We start from the raw sequence: 21,054 nt of genomic DNA, 5'->3' as shown, positions 1-21,054 counted from the left end.
TACTAGGAAACAGCAGGATTGGAAGCACCCTGGCCAGGGAAAGTGAGCAAGTGCCCGGTGGGTAAGAGATTCCGGAAATGATTCTTGCCCTAGGGCCAGGAGGAAGGTAAAGGTGGCTGGTGACATTCTGGAGCCAGAAAAGCACACCGGGCTCCAGGCCAGAGAGGGGAATGCTAAGTTGAGCCTGTGTGTTCCTTTCAGTTCCTAGAGTTGGCACCAAATGGCACCTCCTCAGAGCGGCCTTCCAGGGCCACCCCGGCTAAACTAGCCCTGAGTCACTCGGGGTCACATTATGCTACTGTCAGCCTCTTTTTCAGTTTATTAAGGTATCATTTTATTAAGGTATCATTTATAGACAGTAAAAATCACTGATTTTAAGTGTACTACTGGATGAATTTTGGTTAACAATCGCATAACTACCACCACAATACAGATATAAAACCTCGCCCAAAAGGTTTCCTCCTCTCTCTCCCCACCCCTGGCCCCGGCAACTACCAATCTGCTTTCTGTCAACACAGTTTTTCTTTTTCTGGAATTTCATATGAATGGACTCATACAGTACAGCACCTTTTGTGTTTGACTTTTTTCCCCTTAGCACGAGGGTTTCAAGATGCATCCAAGTGGTCAGGGTTTAGGGTCAGGGGTGGGTGATGCGTTTGCTCCCTCTTATTGCCGAGTGGTAGGCCACGGTGTGGAGATATACTGTCTGTTTATCCAGTCACTAGTCGATGGGCACAGAGGAGTGATGGTTCTTGTTCAAGGCCACACAGCTGACGAGGGAAGGAGCTGAACTCGGTGTGCAACTCTGAATCCAAAGCCGGTGACGTCTTCAGGGAATTCGGCGGCTCTGCAACAAGAGGTTATTCCGAGGATGAAATGAGAGCTTATACTCCCGTCAGTTCCAGTTGCTGGGTGGCTGTCCCTGTACTGGAGATACTGTACGGGTTTTCCTCACAGGGGCCCAGCAGATACACCCCGCTGTTCGCGTGTGAGGCCAGCATGGCCAAGAGGGATGCAGAATCTTCCCCATGGTCACATATGCCGTGAGTAGCCAAGCCAGAATTTGAACCCTGGCCTGATTGTGTGCCCCCCATCCCCACCTCCTACTGCGCACCATACGCCCCCAACAAATGGACGTTGGACGAGACCATCATGGAAGGACACAGCCTGTCTGCATCTGGGCAAATGACAGATGAAGTCCCATCAGCCCTGCCTGAAAGGTTGGCCACCCCCAGCCTCAAGCTTCTGTCCCAGAGGTATGTAAAGTGCATCCATTCCCAGGCAGGGCGTGTTCGCCAAATAGCAGGTCAGCGCTCAGCTGCCCCAAGGCCTCGAATGTGCTTACTCGTAGCTCATCATTTCCAACTCATAGGTGGCCCTGGCTTCAGAGGTTAGGCTCCCCAGATGCCTCGATGCCAGACCTTCTGTCTCCGCAGGCTGTGGAAAATCACACACACACACACACACACAACCCTGTGCAAAATCAGGTCTCACCTCTTTTCATTACAGAAACACACACACAGACACATCTATGAATCCATATATCTGCCCCACACCTCTACCTAGTACACCTGTATGTGCATTTGCACTCACACACACCTTCCATACAATACAGCCTGAGGTGCACAGCACACATGGCAAACACACACTCGTGTCTACTGCACACTCACACACACACACACTACCCCAGGTAAGGGAGCGTGGCATAAAAACACAGACAAAGGCAGCTCATATACCCATACGTTTATCCAAACCAACATTTCTAAACATTTATGCAGTCACACACCTTCACAGCCATACAGACCTGCATGCACATCTTCACACAGACATATGCATATGCACAATTGTATGTACATATGTAAAAACACCCTTATATATCCATACTTGCACATATAGACCTGCATGCCCATGTGTGTCCACACACACACACACATTCACACACATCCACATTCATACATCTTAGTCCTATAGAGAAATACATACATGTCATATTTAGGAATACATATACACAGTCCTTGCATGCAGAATCAAGTAAATCAGGCAAATATTTCTGCCAACGTGGACCCTGATGCAAAGAAATCTGCACACAAGCATACCCATGTGCACACACATAGACATGCATAACTAAGCATGCCACAGACATGTGCACAACCAGGCATGCCTACATATGTGGAGCCAAATGTACACACATGTATACCTGTACATAACATACACATCTTGCATCCAAACATGCACAGCAGTTATGGTATATCCTCTATCTGCTTCCCTTATTTGACCATGAACTTTCAGAGTTCTTCAACTTGGTTTGCTTAACCCAGAATCTTCTCCCAATGCATAGTCCCTACGGAAACCCTCATTTCCTGCTTAGAATATCTTAGTGAAATGTCCCATCATGACACACTTCATATTTTGAAGACACTTGATACTCCGGAGACACACCAAGGGCCCTGGCATATCTGTGGGAGACTCTTGGGGCCAGAGCCTGAGGAGGTCTTGAGGTTGCTGACGTCCACTCAGCAGGCTCCGATGAGATGGATAAATGTTTTATTTATTTGCAGTCAAGATCACACCTCCTCTAGGAGCTGCTCCCTCCCCAAGTAGGAAATTCTTTCTCCTTCTCTGTCCTTACACTGCACATTATTTATACCTTTGCTGTAAGGGCCAGCTCCTTTGCCTTGTTTTAGAGTTTTCTGGAACTCTTGAGCTCCCAAAGGGCAGAAAACATGTCTAAATTTCTTTGTTTTCGCCACAGCTGGGCTGTTGATACCCAGTACTTGTAGGTGTTCAATAAAAGGAAATTGAAACAACTACTATTTTGATGCTGCAATGAATGAGCCTAGCTTGGTGACCAGATATCAGTCAACACCCCAGTAAGCAGGCCGGACAATGAGCACCTTCCATAAGATCGCACACTACCACATATTTAGAAGGTGCAGGGTGCTCTGCAAGGCATCCAGGGTTTGGGACCACGGATGAGCACGCAGTGGATGCCCCGTGCTTAATAAAAGTCCACAATGTCATTGTTATCTATTTGCTTCACCAATGTTCATCATCCCCGCCCCTCCTCCAGCCCCCAAAATCCTGCACCCACAATATGTTAGCGAAAAATAGACCCAGTGTAGGTTCATGTTAATTAGCAGAACTGGGATTTGAAGCCAGGCCTGTCTGGTTCTGTGTCTCTCTTTTCCCTCCACTCTCCCACTTCCCCAGTGAAATATTACAAACAAATAAAAGCATAGAGAAAAATGTAAGAGCACCATGTATTCAAAAACCCAGATTTTTTCAAGTTCATTAGTCATTCATTCAACGCATGTTTATTCAGTGCCTCTTATGTGCTAGGGTCTGTTCCAGGGAGTGAGGGTAGAGTAGTGAACAAAACAGACAGGGCTGGCTTCTGAACTTCCACTTTACCATAGTTGCTTTAGTGCGGTTGTTGCTATTGTTTTTTAATATTAATAACTACATTGTTACTACATAATAGAAGTTCACTATGTATCCCTTCTCCCATTTCCATCCCTCTCAGTAGGACATAAACACGACCCCAATATTTGCAATTATTTTCTCAAGCATGTTTATACTTTCAGCCCACATTTATCCATTAACATTGTATAGCATTGCTCTAGGTGTTTTTAAATATTTTATATACTGTATTATTATACATATACTTCAACAATATGTGTGTGTGTATATATATACATATATATGTATATATATCTCCATCAACTTTTTTCATTCACTATTTTGTTCTCCAGTGATCCATGGTGAAACATATATCTCTGCTGTTTCACTGAGATACAGTGTTTCATTACATGATGTTGTGACGGTGAATGTAATCATTCCCTTCATCACAGACATCTAGGTTGTTTACATGTTCCTCCTAGTGTAAACAATGCTGCAATGAACATCATCGTGTATGTCTACTGGGACGTGCGGACGAGAGTCTAGTGTCTATGTATCTAGAAGCATGATTGCTGGGTTGTAGGGTACGTATACTTTAGCTTTACATGACAGTTCTAAATTGCTGTTCAAACTGGGTTGAAATCCACTTGCTCCGACAGTAGCAGAGTCTGAGACTATCTGTTATCCAACACTTGTTTTTCAATCTCTGCCGAGCAGAGGGATAGGGAAAAAAAATTCTCCTTTTGATTACAATCGGCCCTTCTTTGATTATTAGTGAGGATGGATATCTTTACTTACATTGATTGGCCATTTGGATTTCCTTCTGCTGTGAAGTGCCTGTTCTTATCTTTGTTCCGTATTTAAAAATTGGTTTCTTTATCGTTAGAGCTGAGCTCGTACCCACTTCTCCACCTGCGGGAAACAAATGGGTTTGATAAAGGGAGTTGGTGGTGCGGCCCCTCTTCCCCCTCACTGAGAAACCAGCCCATATTGACTGGCTTCTGTCACTCATCTGATTAAAGGTACCACTTACTTCCAAATGCTTAGAGCTGGGGCCGGGAGCCATTCATAAAACTCATATTGAACGATTGGCTTTCACAAAGTTTGCCTTAATGTTTTTGCATGGTATTGATCTGTGGGGGGGGGGGACTATAAAAATTGACACCAGAATAAACTTTGAACGACGGCTCTCACTCAGCCGAACTGGGATCAATGCGCATCGACCCAGGCAAGGAGGGAGGGGAAGGAGCGAGCCTTTCTCCATTAGCTGGTCTCCGCTGGACCAGCAAAAACTCAGCTGGGTCTTCCCTGCCTTGCACTTCGGGTCTCAGATGCAGATGCAGCGATGTTTGGGGTAAGTGCTGAGATAGAAGACAAACCCCTCATTCTGGAAAAAGGGGTTCTGAAATTCTTAGTGATCAGCATGTTGAGAAATTTAATTTTCCCTTAAAAGGCTCTCTTCTCCCATGGGATGCTATTAATAGTTATGGGTGCAGGAGCCATGGGACACAGGAGGGGAATGAGTGCTTATTGAGCACGTACTATGTTCGAGGTGTCCGAGCTGGGCACTTTGCAAACACTCAGGAGGCCGTGTTAGGTTGGCTCCACTAATAACTGGCTGATGACCTCAAACAAGTGACTTGACCTTTCTGAGCTTCCATTTACTCCTGTAAAACGCAGAGCCTCATTAGTACCTACCTTGCAGGATCGTCTTCCAGTTTCCAGACCACCTGAACCAGGATCAGGGGCAGGTGGGGCCTGAGCGTCAGCATTTTGTCCAAGTTCCCCAGCTGATTCTGACTCACAGAGCAGCTCAGGAACCACTGCTTTAGGAAGCACGTGCAAAGCTGGAACAACTGATCATGCAGAGAGAGAAGCCAGGCTGTGCTGAAGTTTCTTTGTCTGTGTAAAAAGGTTAAAAACATGCATTAAGCACTTACTGCATACCAGCCTCTTTGCCACCCACCAGCTAATTCACGTCATCTTTCCAACACCTGGCATTATTTTTCATCGCTCCATTTCCCAGATGCAGACCCTGAGATTCAGACAGGTTGCTTTAAGGCCCCGAGTCACACAGCTGGCTAGCAGCAGAGGGTGATCCCACCTACAGCACCCCTGAACATGCGCCTGGACCTTCATGGCCACAAAGGCTGAAGGAACAGCATGGAGCAAGTGACATATGGGCAATGGCTTCACTAAAACTATTTCTGGGCCACTGGCCAAGTCTGGCAATGAGTATTTCGCTTGTGAAATACGGGGTGGCTTGGAGGAGGCTGGAGGAAGCCGGGGGCGGGGTGGGGAGGCCGGGAGGGCGCTTCCTGGGTGCTAATGGAGGCCACGTGAGCTGCAAAACCCCGCGGTGGAGAGTGGCACTTACTATTCCCATCTCGAGAATTTATGAGCGCTTCCAGGTCTACGACTTCAAAGCACAGCACAAAAATCAGCAGCCACTGCTTTGCCTCACGCCTCCTCCTTATTTACTTATCTAGGTATTTATTTCTCTCCCTTCTCTCTTACACCCGTGAAGTTCGCTTTGCCTTTAAACACCCTTGTTCGGTGCAAGCGATTGCAAAGCTCAAAGAGGGAAGACTCACCTCGGGCTGGTCGTTCCTTACTGGGAAGAGCCGGGAGCTGGAAGTTCCCCCCACCCCACCCCATAAATAACCTCTCTCCCTCACCAGCCCACAAATCATTCCAGATTTTTGGAGTAAATAGTAATTGCTGTGTTTTCCCCCCGTGGGCATAGCTGAGGGTGTATGTACGTACATGTATGTATTTGATTTAATTTATTTATTTTTTTTTTTAGCCTTGTAAAAAGCACCTTCATCTCCACCCTCCACTTCTAAATGCTCTTTTGAAGGGATTACTGCTCCCAGACTCCCGACCCAGGGGCTTGGAGCGGCACGATGGAGGTTTGAGATTTACTGTGGCTCCGGGGAGCCGGGAGATGAGCCAGCCCAGTTCGGGGCTGGAGGAATGTTCCTCTGTTGCTTTGTGCAGGGGACACACGTCCTGACACCCTCAATATCCCTCACTCTCCCCACCCCCCTGCCCCGGCCCTGGCCTGCTAGGTGTCCCCGACAGCCTCCTGGCTGGTCTCCATCTGTCACTCCACATCATCCTCCTCCTAGTCCATCTTCCTCTGTACCAGCCACCCCTGCAGCGACCTTTCTAAGCCTCCAATCCGATCATCACTGGATACTAGTCATTATTTCAGGTCCCCGCCTTAAAACCTCCCAGTGTCTCCCTGTCTTAATTTGGGTTCCTCCACGAAGCAGACCCGGGGGCAGAAATTTGGGTGCAGGCAGCTTATTGGAGAGATGCTCTCAGGGGGCCAAAGTGAGGGGATGGGAAAGTGAAGTGGCGAAGAGACGAGCGCTAACAGACCACATGTTAGAGTGCTGCTTACCATGGGGGAAACTGAGGCCCAGGCTTGCCGGGGAGCTCAGGCGAACTGCATTTCCCAGCCTCATTTCTTTCTCTGTCTCTCGCCCCTGCCAGCACCTTCCACTGCAGCTGCACTGAGCTCTTGTGACACCCTCAAGTGGACCTAGATATTCCGGGCCTTCGTGCCTTTGCCCCTGCCATTCCCTGTGTCTGGAATGCCCTTCCCATTCACGTCTACCTGGAAGATGGCTCCACTGGTGTTTAGATTGCGTTCGAGCCTCAGGGAAGCCCTGTCTGTGCCAGGCAGGAGCATCCGCCTCTCTGGGTTTGCCCCACTGTCTACTGTCCACACTTGTTATCACAGCAAATCACAGCAATTATTCAATTTAAAATACACTCATGCGCTTGTCTCTCTCCTCTGTCAGAATTGGATCACTGGGAAAGGGCCTCATGCTATAGGTGTCAATGTGTTCCCTGTACCCGGCTCAGAGCCTGGCACTTAGTGGCTACTCAATAAATGTTGAGCAAGGGAATGAATTGAAATGGGTCGTCTTGCATGCAAGGACCTCTTGGTGGGGTCTTTCCTTTCCCAGCCAGAGCTCCAGTCCTTTACTGATAGACTCAGCCTACCGTGCCCAGATGAGGAATAACAGTGGGCTGTGGTGGAAAAATGCATGGAATTTGGGGTCAGAAGAGCTGGGTTCCAGAACTTTCTGGCCCCAGAATTTGCAACTTGTGTCTGCAAACTGGAAAATGCCCTGCCCCTTTGCCTCTCTCCGAGCAAGTTAGACTAGACTGGGCTAGACCAGCATCCGCCCTGCCTTCCCCTTCTGCCCCTGCAGGAGAGGCAGAGGCGGCATGTTGTGCCAGATGTCTCCCTGGTCCCTCCTGCCCCCACTGTGCTCCCGCATGGGCTCCCTCGATGGCCCTCTGCCCTGTGGATCCCGGAGATCCACAGCGGAGAGCACTGGCAGGAAGCCCAGCAGAGGAAGAGAACAAGACCAGGGTGTTTGTTTCCCAGCTCCCTGTCTGCAGAGTTCGCCATGGGTCGGCTGTCCCTTGACCAAGGACCATGGCTCCCACCAACTGCCCCCTTTCCAGAGCCAGCCACACCCTCTGCAATCCAATGACCTCTCCCTCCACTCACCTCCTCTGGCCCAAGACCTGTAACAGCCCCAGCTCTGCTGGGCGTGTGGTCCTGCACCAACCCTGCTGGGCTTCTAAGCCCTTCCCACCCTTCTGTAAGTAGCCCTTTATTCATTTCTCCTGGAACCACCCAATAACCAAGATCCCAACGGGCGGTCCAGGTGGTGACTATCAATTATGTGGAACTGATGCAAAAGATAAAGGTCATTTGCTATCACCAGGCCTATTCTAGCTGAAATCTTCTAGGGCAGCAGTCCCCAACCTTTTTGGCACCGGGGACCGGTTTCATGGAAGACAATTTTTCCATGGGCCAGGCTTTGTTGTCACTTGCCACCCACTGATAGGGTTTTGATATGAGTTTACAGGCAATTGATTTATTGTGGTCTCTGTGCAGTTAAACCTCTGTGCTAATGATAATCTGTATTCACAGCCACTCCCCAGCACTAGCATCACCACCCCAGCTCCACCTAAGACCATCAGGCGTTAGATCCTCATAGGGAGTGTGCAACCCAGATCCCTCGCGTGTACGGTTTCTAGTGGGGTTTGTGCTCCTATGAGAATCTAACGTCCCCACTGATGCTGATCTGACGGGAGGCAGAGCTTAGGCAGTGATGCGAGTGATGGGGCGCAGCTGTAAATACAGCTGAAGCTTCCCTCGTTCACCTGTGATCTCCCCTTAGCTCTAGGCAGGCAGGGCTTGGTCGCCTTGTCCCACTGAGACTGTGTGTAATGGGGCGGGGGCGGGGGGAGGTTTGGGGGGAAGATTTCCAAAAGTGGAAACCAGAAGGAAAAGGAATAGATGCTAGGTTGGCCAAAGCAGCAGATGCCCATTGCAGTGATGGCATTGGCTACTTTTAACAACAGCTATCACTTACTTCCTTTTCCATCTGTTAGGCATTCTTGTTGTGTACAGTTGTGCAGGTTGTGTCCTGCCCAAGACCACCTTGTTAAGGAGGCTACAGAGGCTCTAAATCCACGCCCAACCTCTGCTCTGCAAATAGCTGTATCCACCCAGAGGAAGAGATGTCTTTCCTAATGTGCAAAGAAACACCAGGTATAAATCATCGTATTTAATCCTCTTAACAGCCCTGAAAGGCAGGCGTGGTAGATTAAAGATGTTCACAAATCCTTTGCTGCTTCTCCCATTGAAGAGGTAGTCAAACCCCTGGGGATGAGACTCATGCTACACGCGTCACTGAGAGATAGAACCTAATCCCCCTCTCCCTTGAATCTTGACTGGCCTTAAACACTCGCTTGTTCAACTGAATATGGTGGAAGTAACGTCCCAGGATTTCCAAGGCTACATCATAAGAAATCTCGCTGCTTTGGCGGGTGGCTTGTAGCTCTGAGCTTCCATGTATATGTCTGACCACCAGATTCTACTGATCGGTCAGTAACAAAGGTCAGATTGAAGGGAAGGAATTCATGGAAGTGTCAAACAATTTATGACCATCTTCAATCTACCAAATTGTTGGTTAACTTCAGTCAAGAAATATTTCTTTGTTGAGCAACTACTTCACACCAGACACTAATCTAGTGGTGAACAAAACAGAAACGTGTTCTGCTTCCATGGAGCCTGTATTCCAAGGGAGGTTGCATTCTAACTGGAATAAATGGGTCAATTACCTGGAAAGTTGAGCACGTCTAATCGCCAACTTTTGACCTGATACATGCGGTCCTGTGACATAATCTCATGATGACATGAGGTCTGATTTGTCATTTCCAAGCCAATTCTCCATTCATTGATTATCCACATCCATCCTCCATGGCAACAGCTAAGAAACTCTGCAATAGCAAGAGGCAGATTTTTTCTCTTCCCTTCTCTTCCCTTCCATGGGGTGTCTGGCACGTCATAGAGCTTAGGGACTAGGCGCTGCCTGAAGCTCTCGTGGCCAGCTCAGGTCCCCCATCGGTTCTGAGTTCCAGGACTGACGAAGGAGGGAGCGGGAGTTGCATCATCGCGACTCAGGTCAGCCGCTGTCCACCCTGGCACTGAGCTGCCGGCTTTACGATGGACATGAGAAAGTTCCACTCACGGGGCCACCTGACCAGCAGCCCGAGGGCTGGGTCTGGGCAGCACCGAGGAATTTCACACGTGGTGGTGCCAACCTGGGTTCTGTTCTGGAATAACACATGCAAGTGGCGCAGGGTAAACTCGTGAGTCATGGCACTAATCTGAGCTCTTTCAACCTGGGTGCCCAGGAGATGAGCAAAGCCCTGACTTCAGCACCATCAAAGAGGTTATATGGCAAAGTCAACAGTTTCAACGGGGAGCAAAAGGCTGAATCACCCAGGCCGTTGCTTTCCCCTTGCCTGAGTCAGGAGTAAAGGATTAAGTACGCTATTTTGGGGAGCTCCTAAGTGCTCCAGAGCAGAGCTTCCAATAGAGGTGAGTACGTTCCTATTAACTCCGCAACACACCTTTCAAGCTAGGATCCATTTATTTTTCATTTCCACTGTTGGGCAACCAACCAAGTGCTATTTATGAGCCCTGACTCTGAGCCCCCACAGATGTCTTTTATGCCAATCACCTAGATTTATTTTTCTAAAAATGTGCTCTGCAGAACGCTAATTTTCTAGCCTGCTTGATAGGTGGCCAAGGTGGGGAGGAAGGGGTGATAGGCACAGAAAAGAAATTTTTGATCATTGAATAGAAGAGATATTTGGGAAATACTTGATTAAATTTTCTTTAACAGATTTCTCTACTGCAGGACTCTTCAGAGCCTTTGATGTGCTGATGTATGTTGCAAATCTCCAAAACGGGTTTACATAATTAACCTTTCACAACTTGTCTATGGACCCTCCCCCCACCTTCTGTAGAGCAGAGAAATTGTTTTTCACAAAGATGTTTTGAGAAATGCTGCTCTTGAATCGTTTAGAAAAATTTCTTTCAAATTACGGGCATCTAAATCAACCAAGGAGCTTGTTAAAAAAGCACATTTCCACGTCAGACATTAAAATTGAGTGGGTCTTCGGTGAAGTCCAGAAACAGTCATTTAATAAACATTTTAGGTGATTTTGATGTGAGTGATCCATGGCACACACTTTGGGAAATACTGCGTTAGAGCCACTCAGAGTTGGACGGATTGTTTACAGCTGACATCTATTCTGAGGGACCTGTGTCTGTGCCCTACTGGCTGTTACAAACTTTGAATGCTGCTTCTGCTAACAACTCCTTATTCCTCAAGACTAGTCTCCATCAAAGCCCATCACTCTAAATTCTCTCCGGTCTATAAATCAGCTCCCTGAGCTCCGTCTCTTCTCTATGGAACCGTCCCCCCAGCTCAGACCTGTCTCATCTCTTAACTTGCTTCTGCTACTAGTCAGTGACTTCAGCTTCTCTCCCCAACTCTCCAGAAGCCCCTTGTCCCCAGAAAATGTGCCTGAGAAGAGAGGTTAATGATAAGTCACCAGTCCCACCCCAACGCTGTGTTCAAAAATTGCCATTGGACCTTCAGATTCAAGCATGGACATGCAAACACACACATACACATGCACAAACACGTGCACACATGCAAACACACACACACACCTCCCAGACTTTCCGAATGCAAATATCAGATTCCAGGCCCCTTGCCCATTGTAGCGGGGTCTCCCTTCTCCCCACGAGGTGAATCTACTGAGAGAACTTCCAGAGCCCTTTCTTGGGGAGGGGAGGAAGGTTAAAAGTGTACATAGAGCATTCTTTCTGGCTCTGCTCAGAAGCCATCAGGGCAAAGGGAGTGGGGTTTCTGGTTTCAAAGGGAGCCCGAGCAAAGCTGCTGCTTCTAGTTGCAGCCCCTCTTAGGAAAACGGAGAGCTTTTCTTCCCCCCTCCTGCAAGCAGCACCATAAATCACCGGCGCTCCTCCGGTTCTGAGAGCGGGGTGGGATTAAGCTTGTTTGGTTGGATTTGTTTGAGTGTGTGTCTTTCGGGCTCCCTCCCGCTCCCCCTTCATAAACATCAGCCTGTAAGTTCTCGTCCCCTGGAGGGCACACCGACAGCATCACGTTAAATATTTAGCACAGGAAACCACCTTACTCTGCTGGATGGGAAAGGCAATCTCAGCGCTCCAGTGGGGCCCCCATCGCTCTCCCGACCTCTCAGATGAGAAGCCACCCTCATCTGATACCCAGGTGTCACCTCGAACTGTTCTGGGGACAGGAGGCAGGCTTGGCGTCCCAGCTTGGCTGGGAAACCGTTTCTCCTTGGAGCAGGGTTCATAGGCCAAGGATAATCGATAAAATACATTTTTAATGGCCTTTTTCTTGTGAGCAAGGTAGTTATGTGGCTCAGGGAAGGGAGGAAAACATGGTAGGAGGAGGAAGTCTGCCAAACCATCCGCCAGAGCACCACCCACGTCCAGGTGTCTGTGCTGAAATGCAGCACCGCTCAGGGTCCTCTGTGCACAACCTTCTATGGCTCCCTACTGCCGAGGGGGGGATCCTTTTTGGCACCAGGGACCGGTTTCATGGAAGATAATTTTTCCACAGATGGAGTTGGGGGGTGGCGGAGCTCTGAGGCCCGGTCCCTAACAGGCTGCAGACTGGAACCAGGTTCGGGAACGCAGATCTAGAGCATAGAAGACCCTTTGGAATTTACCTTAAATCTAATTTTTTTCCCTGCTGCCTATTCTTTTGTTTTTACCATGACTCTGCTCTCATCAAAACTCTCATCCCTTTTACTATCCATGAATTAGCATATCTTACATCCACTTTAGACTTACTGCTCTCTGTGCTTAGAGTGATATTAACTCCATCTCCCCTTAATGTTCCAGGGAGGATCCAGCCCGCTTGTTATTAGTTTAGACTACAACAGTCCCCCCTTATCCTGAGGGCGTATGTTCCAAGACCCCAAGTAGACACCTGAACCTGCAGATAGTATCGAACCCTATATATACGATATTTTTTCCTGTCCATACATACCTATGATAAATTTTAATTTATAAATTAGGCACAGTAAGAGAATAACAAATAATAAAGTAGAACAGTTATAATAATATAAGTATATATCTCTCAAAATATGTTATTGTACTGTAACCTGGTTAACTGAAATTGCAGACAATAAATCCCTGGATGGGGAGACTACTGTATTTTAACAGCAAATAACAGTAAACAGTAAAAAAAAAAAAAAAAAAAAAAAAAGGATATATTGGCTCACGTAAAGAAGTCAAGGTATATATGGGCTTCAAGTAAGGCTTGATCCAGCAGTTCAAACAATGGCATGGAAGGCCCAGTTTCTTTCTGTCTGTTTCATCTTCCACTGTGTCAGACACCACACAGCAATCCCTTGGTAACTCCTAGGTCTCCTTTAACGAGAGCAGAGTAGCTGCGGCAGTTCTAGACCTCACGTATTTACCCCATACCATTCAGGAAAAAATGAGACTCCCTTTAGGTAGCCCCTGCTCCAGTGCTCGGATTTACTTTTTCAAAGGGCCAAATTAGATGTTGTGTCCATTCCTGCACCAATGGCTGGGATTTGGGGGAGATTGTATCTACTTGTCTCCACACATGTCATTCTCTCTGCTTGGAATTCTCCTCCTTGAAAAACTCCTATTCGATCCCCAAAACCTAAGTCCAACATCCCATCACTCTGTTGGGCTTCCCATTCTATTCCAACCTCTGCCTCATTAGTTAGAGACTATTTTATGCTCTGTTCCCAAAGCACTCTGTTTATTTGCGTGTGTGCACATGCGCGCGCACAGCACGTTGCCTTATGGCTACATTTTTAAATTGGTGACTTCCCCACGAGGCTGTGAATTCTCCTAGGACCAGAGACCACATTGGATTCCTCGCGTCTGTCTGCCTGTTGACTCACATACTACCAGATGCACAGAAGTGCTCAAAATATCTGTCGACTGGCTGTGTGTACAACGTGCGTGGGCATGTTCTGTCATCACTTCCAGACTCTGACTCATTGGGCAAGACAGAGGTCCTGGAACTCTCCGAATCTCCTGGGGCTTGGAGCCTGAGCCAGTCTCAAGCGCGAAGATGACAATTCCCTGCTGGGCACCACCCCATTTTTGCAACACCACCACCACCACCAACAACAGAAAGAAACACATCTCTCAGGGACCATCTCTGGGCATATCCCAGTCCCGAGAGGGGAATCCCAGGCTGGTTCTAAAACCAGATTGTACAGAGGGCAGGCTTCGCGCAGTATGTACATGGCCTGCACAAATGGGGTAATTTAAGGGGAATTTAATAGACGACCATGCAGCTCAGAAATGAACAGATGAGGTAGAGCCAGGTACGGGGAAAACAGCAAGGGTAGTGAAGCACTCTGGGATCAGCAACACCGGGGAGTTGTTCCAACCTCGAGGCGTCCCAGAGCAGTGCTGGAGAGCCGAATGGGGCTGCTGTCTCACGGGAGCAGGGGCAAACAAACCCCCGCACCCTGGCAGGGAGGACACCAGGGGCTAAACACCTGACCCCATTCTTCTCCTACCAGCACCAACCATTGCCCAAACCCAGCGGACACCAGGAAGCCAGGGAGCGGCTTCTGCAGGCCACTGGGGTCAGCCTCCGGGGACAGAGAATGGAGTGGAGAGGGGAAGAGAGGCACAGGAGAGACGCCTGCAGGATAAGGCGCGTCAGGCCCTGACAATGGAGCCCTGGCTAGCAGGGACCCCAGTGGGCTTTCTCGATTCTGCTGACTTGGCCTCATTTCCTCTTTTTGGGTCAGGGAAGATGGCAGGCTGTCTGCCTCGATGTTAACTAGACACTGGGCATAGGGTGTCATGACGTGCTTTGGGGAAAGATGGGTACAGGTGGCCTATACGTCTGAACCCATCTGTGGGCCTCCTTGCAGACTGGCTAATTCTGCCATAGTGCGGACAGAAGAATCGGAGACCATCGCAAGGTGGTTGTGAGTCTGCGGCACAGGGCTCCATCTGTGGCCTCGTCTGCTCACCAAAGCTATCGGGGACTTGGGGAACAGCAGACTGTGACTGTCCATTGTATTTCCTGGTGACCGGAAGTCAGAAGAACTGGCTAGCAGCTCGGATGACAGACTGGGATGGCAAATGGGTGAAAGTATGAACTGAGCTAGTGGGATGTGTTTCATTTTGGTACCGGAAATGCCAAATGCAAAGGCCCAAGGCTGGGGTTGGCTTTTAAGGGATGAGTCCAAGTTGTCCGGGCAGAGAGGGCAGGAGTGAAGGTGGAGCGTCCCATTCGGAGGACCCGGAGTGAGCAGAGGAATGCAAGAATGAGACCCTGCAGGGCCCGGGTCGCTCACAGATGTGTCAAGATGCAGGAGTGAGGCGAGGGGACGCGGAACAGGTGGTGAGGACCGTGCCCCTGCAGGGCGGGGCGAGGGGCATGGAATTCACCCCAAAGGTGATCGGGATTCACCCCAAAGATTTTAGCAGGGGAGGGAATAGACGAGATTATTTATTTCTCCCTTCATGGATATGTGTGTGTATTTTTCATTACATCCCTTGGTTGATTCAGGCTTTTTTCCCTCAAAATTCTATCATGAGAATTTCCAAACATCCAGAAAAGCTGAAAGACTTATACAATGAGCATCTGCACACCCACCGCCCAGGCGGTAGAGTGGACGTTTCGCAACATTTGTTTTATCACACACCCATCCGTCCTGTCATTTTTCTATTGTCCACACACCCACCTTTTATATGTATCTATATATATATAAAAGTTACAGACATTGGGACATTTTACCGCTAAGCCCTTCAACACGTATAGCCTTCACCATAGCTATACTTTGTTAGCACAGAGTTGATTTTAAACATGAACTCACTGCACATCACAGCTAGTAGTACATCCACACCATGGAGTGGGATTCCAGAGCCGGCACTCCTAGTCACCACCCCACGGTGTTGTCCGGATGGAGCCACCAAGGTGTCTTAAGCACAGGGTTGAGCAAAGAGGAGATGGTCAGAGAATGGGATGGGATTTGATCCAGGAGGGAGGCATCTGCACAGATGCCCCAGGCAGGACCAAGATGGAGCGAAACCAAGACCACGAAGAAAAGATGTTACTAGAGTTTTCCCATCAACTCACTGGCCTGTGTCTTGGGCTTTCTGAGTCGTGACACCAGACTCAGAGAAGCCTTTGAAGAGAGTTGAGCTTCTGGATGGATCCCATCCCAGCTGGTCTTCCTCGGTACTTGACTCAGCTCAGGGCATTTGCTGCAGGACAGACCCCGCGGGGCTCTGAGTCATAGGTCAGCACTAACTAACTTCCTGAATGTGTTGGAGAAAACGAAAAAAAAAAAAAAAAAAACTCCAGGCATGTTCATCCCAGAAACACCAGAAAAACACAGTGGAAGATGTGCAGGCTGAGTGTCAGCACTTGGGGTTGGAATTCCGATGCTTTCGTGCTTGGCTGCGTGACCAAACCCAACCCAGCATCCGCAGCTTGCACGCTTGTGTGTATTTGGAAAACTCTGAAATGCTCATTTCCTTTTATGTTGGCCCAGACCTCGCAAGGCATGAGGGGATTTCCTTGGGGTCCGTGGGAGTTTAGACAGGGTTTGCATCAAAGCGACAAATTAAGCCACTTCGTACATCATCTGCCACCATATATGATGAAGTGGAGGCTTAGTAGCATTCCAGTCAATGAATAAAGATCAACTAATTGGAAAAAAAAAAGCAATTAGTTAATTCTTCAATTAGTATTCCTTTTACCTATCAACTATCAATGCTATTTTTTTTTTCTTTGCAGGAAAAAGGGTTAGATTTTCTGATCTAGGATAAAGCCATCTTGTCCAGCGATAAACAAAGCTGTGCTGGAATTTCCACAGGCATTTTTGCATTATATGGTGAGTAACTAGACACAACAAAATGTTAGGACATAAACGTTTGCGATCAACATGTAAATTCTCACTTAAACGTGGGAGAGAGATCAGAGAGAAGAATGCCGAGGAAAAATTTCATTAGCTGTCTTCCTAGCCTGACCTCAATAGTAGAATGTAATTTGGCTAATGGAGTTTGTGTTTCTCATTAAATTATACGGGCATTAAAAAGATCTCTACAACAATAAAAATATTCCAGGGGGTTAATTACTCTTGGAGTTATTCAGTCCTCCTCACTCTGTCAAGATAAATTCCATAGATTCTGTGTGATGTGAATGAGTAGGATGAAGGTGAATATTTTTTTTTATCATAACAGGAGCTATGACTTGGGCCTCTGAAATATTCTTGGAGCTTTAGGTTGAGAGAGATCTTACTGAACAGTTTTAATTTTAGAGATGGATGTGTGACATAGACACACTGAAGTCATTAGATTTTATTCCTACTACGAGGAGCCCATATGATCCAGGAAGGAAGAAAACATACTGAAGAAGGTACCAAGTCCTGTGCTCAGCACATTACACACAGTGTCTCATTTATGTATCTGGTGTGATAATGATATTATCTTTATTTTACGTAGAACAACATTGAGGTTCAGGGAGGTTGAGCCAATGGTCCAAAGTCATATAGCCAGTGACTGAAGGAGCCAGCACTCAAACTCAGGTCTAGCAAACTCTGGAGTCCACATTGTTAATGAAATTGTGAAACTGAAACAGAATGGTGGACATCTGCAGGAAGGCAGATTCTGAGTCATTATAAGGAAGGTCGTTGCAAGGGTCAAGGCTGTCCCACAACGGAATGCCTGTGCGGTGAGGTAAGAGTTGTCCATGGCTTGGGGTGTTCAAGAAGAGGAGGGCGATTATCTGCCAGGGTTTTAGCATGGGGATCCCTCTTCCAGGAGGCAGGAGCACTTGGATTCCTTCATCCTGAGATCCTATAACTCTGGAAGTACCATTTGGTAGGATGAATGGGGTTTTGGTCATCAGAGATTGGGAGCATATTAGGAGATGGCACTTACTTTTTGCATTCCCGTGTGCTATTTTGGGGTCATAAATGGTTACCTTATTCGTTTATTTACTAACCAATATATACTGAGCACCCACTGCATAGCAAGCCTTATTATGTTAGGCATTGGTGATGATCTTAGAGTTTACAATCTAGCGATGGAGTCTGGATTTTAAAGCAAAACAAGCCAACAAATAAATAAACCATTGACAAATGATGTAAGAGCTATATAGAAAGAAACCAGAATCTACTGATGGAGAATGACAGGGTGTAGACAGGGTGGCCGGGGAATGACTGTAGTAAGCGGCATTTAAATCTGAGGTTTGCGTTACGAGAAGGGGCCAGCCCCTGGAAGATCTGGAGGTGGAGCACCTCTGGAAGAGGGAAGACATGTGTACAAGGACACTGGTGCAGGAAGAGCTTGCTCAAGCAGCTGACCCAGGGGCAATGAGTCTGGAGTCCCGCAAGAGGGACACTCTCAAGTGAGACAGTGAAGAGGCAGTTTGTACACCAGGCAAAAGAGTTTATGCCAATTGCAATGGAAATTCGCTCAAGTATGTTTGAGAAAGAGGGCAATGTTATCTGATTTAGGTGTTTAGAATACACCTCTGGCCGCCAGGTAGAGGATGGATTAAAGGGAGAAAAGACTGGAAGCAAGGAGACAAATGGCACATGGCAGCGATGGCTTGGAGGAAAGCAGTGGGTGTAGAAAGGCAGAGATGTGGGCAAAGGTGGGATATGAACATGGAGGTAAAGACGAAAGGATTCACTCATGGGCTGGGAGAGGCTGGGATAGATTACACAGGAAGAAGAAAGCAAGAGAGAAGTGAAACCCCAGGTTTCTGGATGGATAGTTGTATTTGTCTACTAAGATACACAAAGACCCCCTGGGTGAGTGCGTTGGTTTATAATTGCCAGTCCTTTTGACTTGATTGCCAAATTATTGGCTCAGACAGTGTTGCAAGGAGCAGCCTAACGCAATGGAACGCGGGCCAAGGATGGTACCCCAAGCTCTCCTGAACGGCACATGGCTCACAACCATCGGGGGTGAGAGTCATCCCCGCAGACGCAGCAACTTAACACATGCACTCCTAAAACGTCAGGGCCCTGTCAATTACCAATGGTAAACCACATGCTGGATCCGGACCAATCCCGGGCTCCCACAAAAGCCAACAATTAAAAGGTGTATCCTCGGTGAATGACCAGCCACTCTGGAGACCCCCGTTCTCCCCGGGGGTTTGCCTAACAGCTTTCAAGAGTACGTCCCAGTTCTAGCTCCCGAAAACCTGGCCCCCGGCCCTAGGAAGTGCTTCAATAATGAATGATCACCAATAAACAGCCAGCGATTTGCTGGAAATTACGAGCAATAAATAATTGAGAGGTAGGGAGCCCGAGCAGCGGTACCCTCACCTCCTGCTGCTGCTCCTTAATGCGTTTGCTTGATGCAACTCCCCGTAGTGCAGGGCGCAGACAGCTCCGAGTCCTTTGGAAGATGCTGACGAGCAGGCCCGGAGAGTTATAAATACACGAGCCGCTCCCTGTTTTACTACATGATGACAAGAGGGAGCAGCTGCCCCTGCTCAGCCCACTTGGACTCCAAACTGCTGGTGTGGGAAGCACAATTTTCCGCAGCAGGCAGCCAACCTCCGAGACCTCGAGAAAGGCTGCAGGTTGAAAACCTAGATGGGTTTAGAGAGAGAGAGAGGAGAAGTGTTGAGTCATCCCTGAAAATAAATTGAGGGAAGTTTTGAGATTAGCTCAATTGTTTAGAACACGAAGCATTTAAGCCACATTTTTCTCGTCGAATCTCAAATCCCTGCCCTTTTCCTCCTCGACCCCTGGACATCCATCATTCCGGGTCCCCATGGTTCTGGCCACTTCCTTGTAACCTCTGCTGCGCTGATTCAGGGCAAGTCGTGGGTATCTCTTGCCTGTGTTACTGCAGCAGCCTGAGACTCTACTGCCCATGCCAGTCTATTTGCAACAAGCAGCCAGTGAGGTTCTGTTCGTGGGTAAATCACAGCATGTATCTTTCCTCTGCACAAAGCCTTCTAGTGGCTTCCATTGGAATCAGAGTGAAAGTCAAAATCTTCCCCAGTTTGGGTGTCCCATTAGCGCCCTGGCATCTCCTCTTAGCACTCCACCGTCACCCCTTCTGTTCCCATCATATCTAGCTCCCTGCTGTTCCTCGCACACACCAGGCACACTCCCACCTCCAGGCCATCGTACTTGCTGTTCCCCTCTCCCTCGAAGACCCTTCCTCCAGATAGCAACGTGGATTTCTGCATCCCTTTCTTCAGGTATCTGTTCACATGTCACCTTGCGGACGGACCTTTCCCAGACTGGACCACACGGAACACCGAATTCTCCCCCTACCCATTCATACGCAGAACACAGCCAGCTCCCTTTCTGACAGTATTTCTCCGACCATTTGTCTTTATTACCACCTGTTTTCCATCGCTGCCGTAACGAATCAGCACAAGCGTATCGCTTACACAACACAAATTTATTTTCTTACAATTCTGTCGTTCAGAAGTCCAGCGTGGGTCTCAGCAGGGTAAGATCAGGGCGTCGCCAGGGCTGTGCTCCCTCTGGAAGCTCTAGTGGAGGATGTGTCCCCTGGTGCTCCCCGGCTTCCGGGAGCCACACTCTCTGCTGGGCTCCACGGTTCTCCATCTTCAACGCGGGGGGCAACGTTGCGTCTCTCCGACCACACTTTCACGCTCACACTTCCCTCTCAACTCTCTGCTCCTACATCCCTTTTAAGGCCCTTCATGATTACATTGGGTCCACAAAGAGAATCCAGAATAATCTCCCAAAATTTGAGGTCAGCTGCTCAGCAAGCTAAAACCCATCTGCAACCTTAGCACACCTTTGCCAGGTAACCTAACGTAGTCACAGATTCCAGGGATTAGAACAAGGACATCTTTGGGGTCTACTGTTCTGCTCACTACACCCTCCGACTGTGACTCTGCTCTATCTCTGCCACCTGGAATGTGGGTGCGGGAGGGAGGGTGGGGGATTTTTGTTGGGTTGGTTCATCGCTTTTGCCTCCACCCAACACTTACAACAGTGCCGGGCACATAGCAGTTGTTCAAAAAAATATTTGGGTTTAGAGTGAAGACATGAACCCATGATGCTCTCAGATCATTCCCCACCCTTCTCCAGCCACCCTTGGGCCCCAGGAGGCTGATCTGTAGGTACCGTGTCAAAAAGCTCCTCTGCCTCTGTGCATGCTATTTCCCTGTCTGGAATGTTCTCGTGTCTGTTCTGTAAGTTCTTAACGCTTAGTCATCCTTAAGACGTAACACCTTGACCTTGTGA

At 48.2% G+C, this 21,054-nt stretch overlaps 1 long non-coding RNA gene across 1 annotated transcript; it reads right to left on the bottom strand.

The window, feature by feature from the left end:
• Positions 1–200: 200 nt before the first annotated feature.
• LOC123625753 lies at positions 201–20,405 on the bottom strand. Its single transcript, XR_006730635.1, has 5 exons — positions 20,249–20,405; positions 19,141–19,409; positions 5,098–5,301; positions 4,198–4,311; positions 201–847 (listed from the first exon to the last, which is right to left on the bottom strand). It is a non-coding gene; the product is annotated as an uncharacterized LOC123625753 (long non-coding RNA).
• Positions 20,406–21,054: the final 649 nt, after the last annotated feature.

The sequence above is a fragment of the Lemur catta genome, chromosome 21, assembly GCF_020740605.2.
Source record: "Lemur catta isolate mLemCat1 chromosome 21, mLemCat1.pri, whole genome shotgun sequence".
Taxonomy (NCBI): domain Eukaryota; kingdom Metazoa; phylum Chordata; class Mammalia; order Primates; family Lemuridae; genus Lemur; species Lemur catta.
The sequence above is the reverse complement of the archived record's forward strand: the minus strand, read 5'-3'. Positions and strand labels throughout refer to the sequence as shown.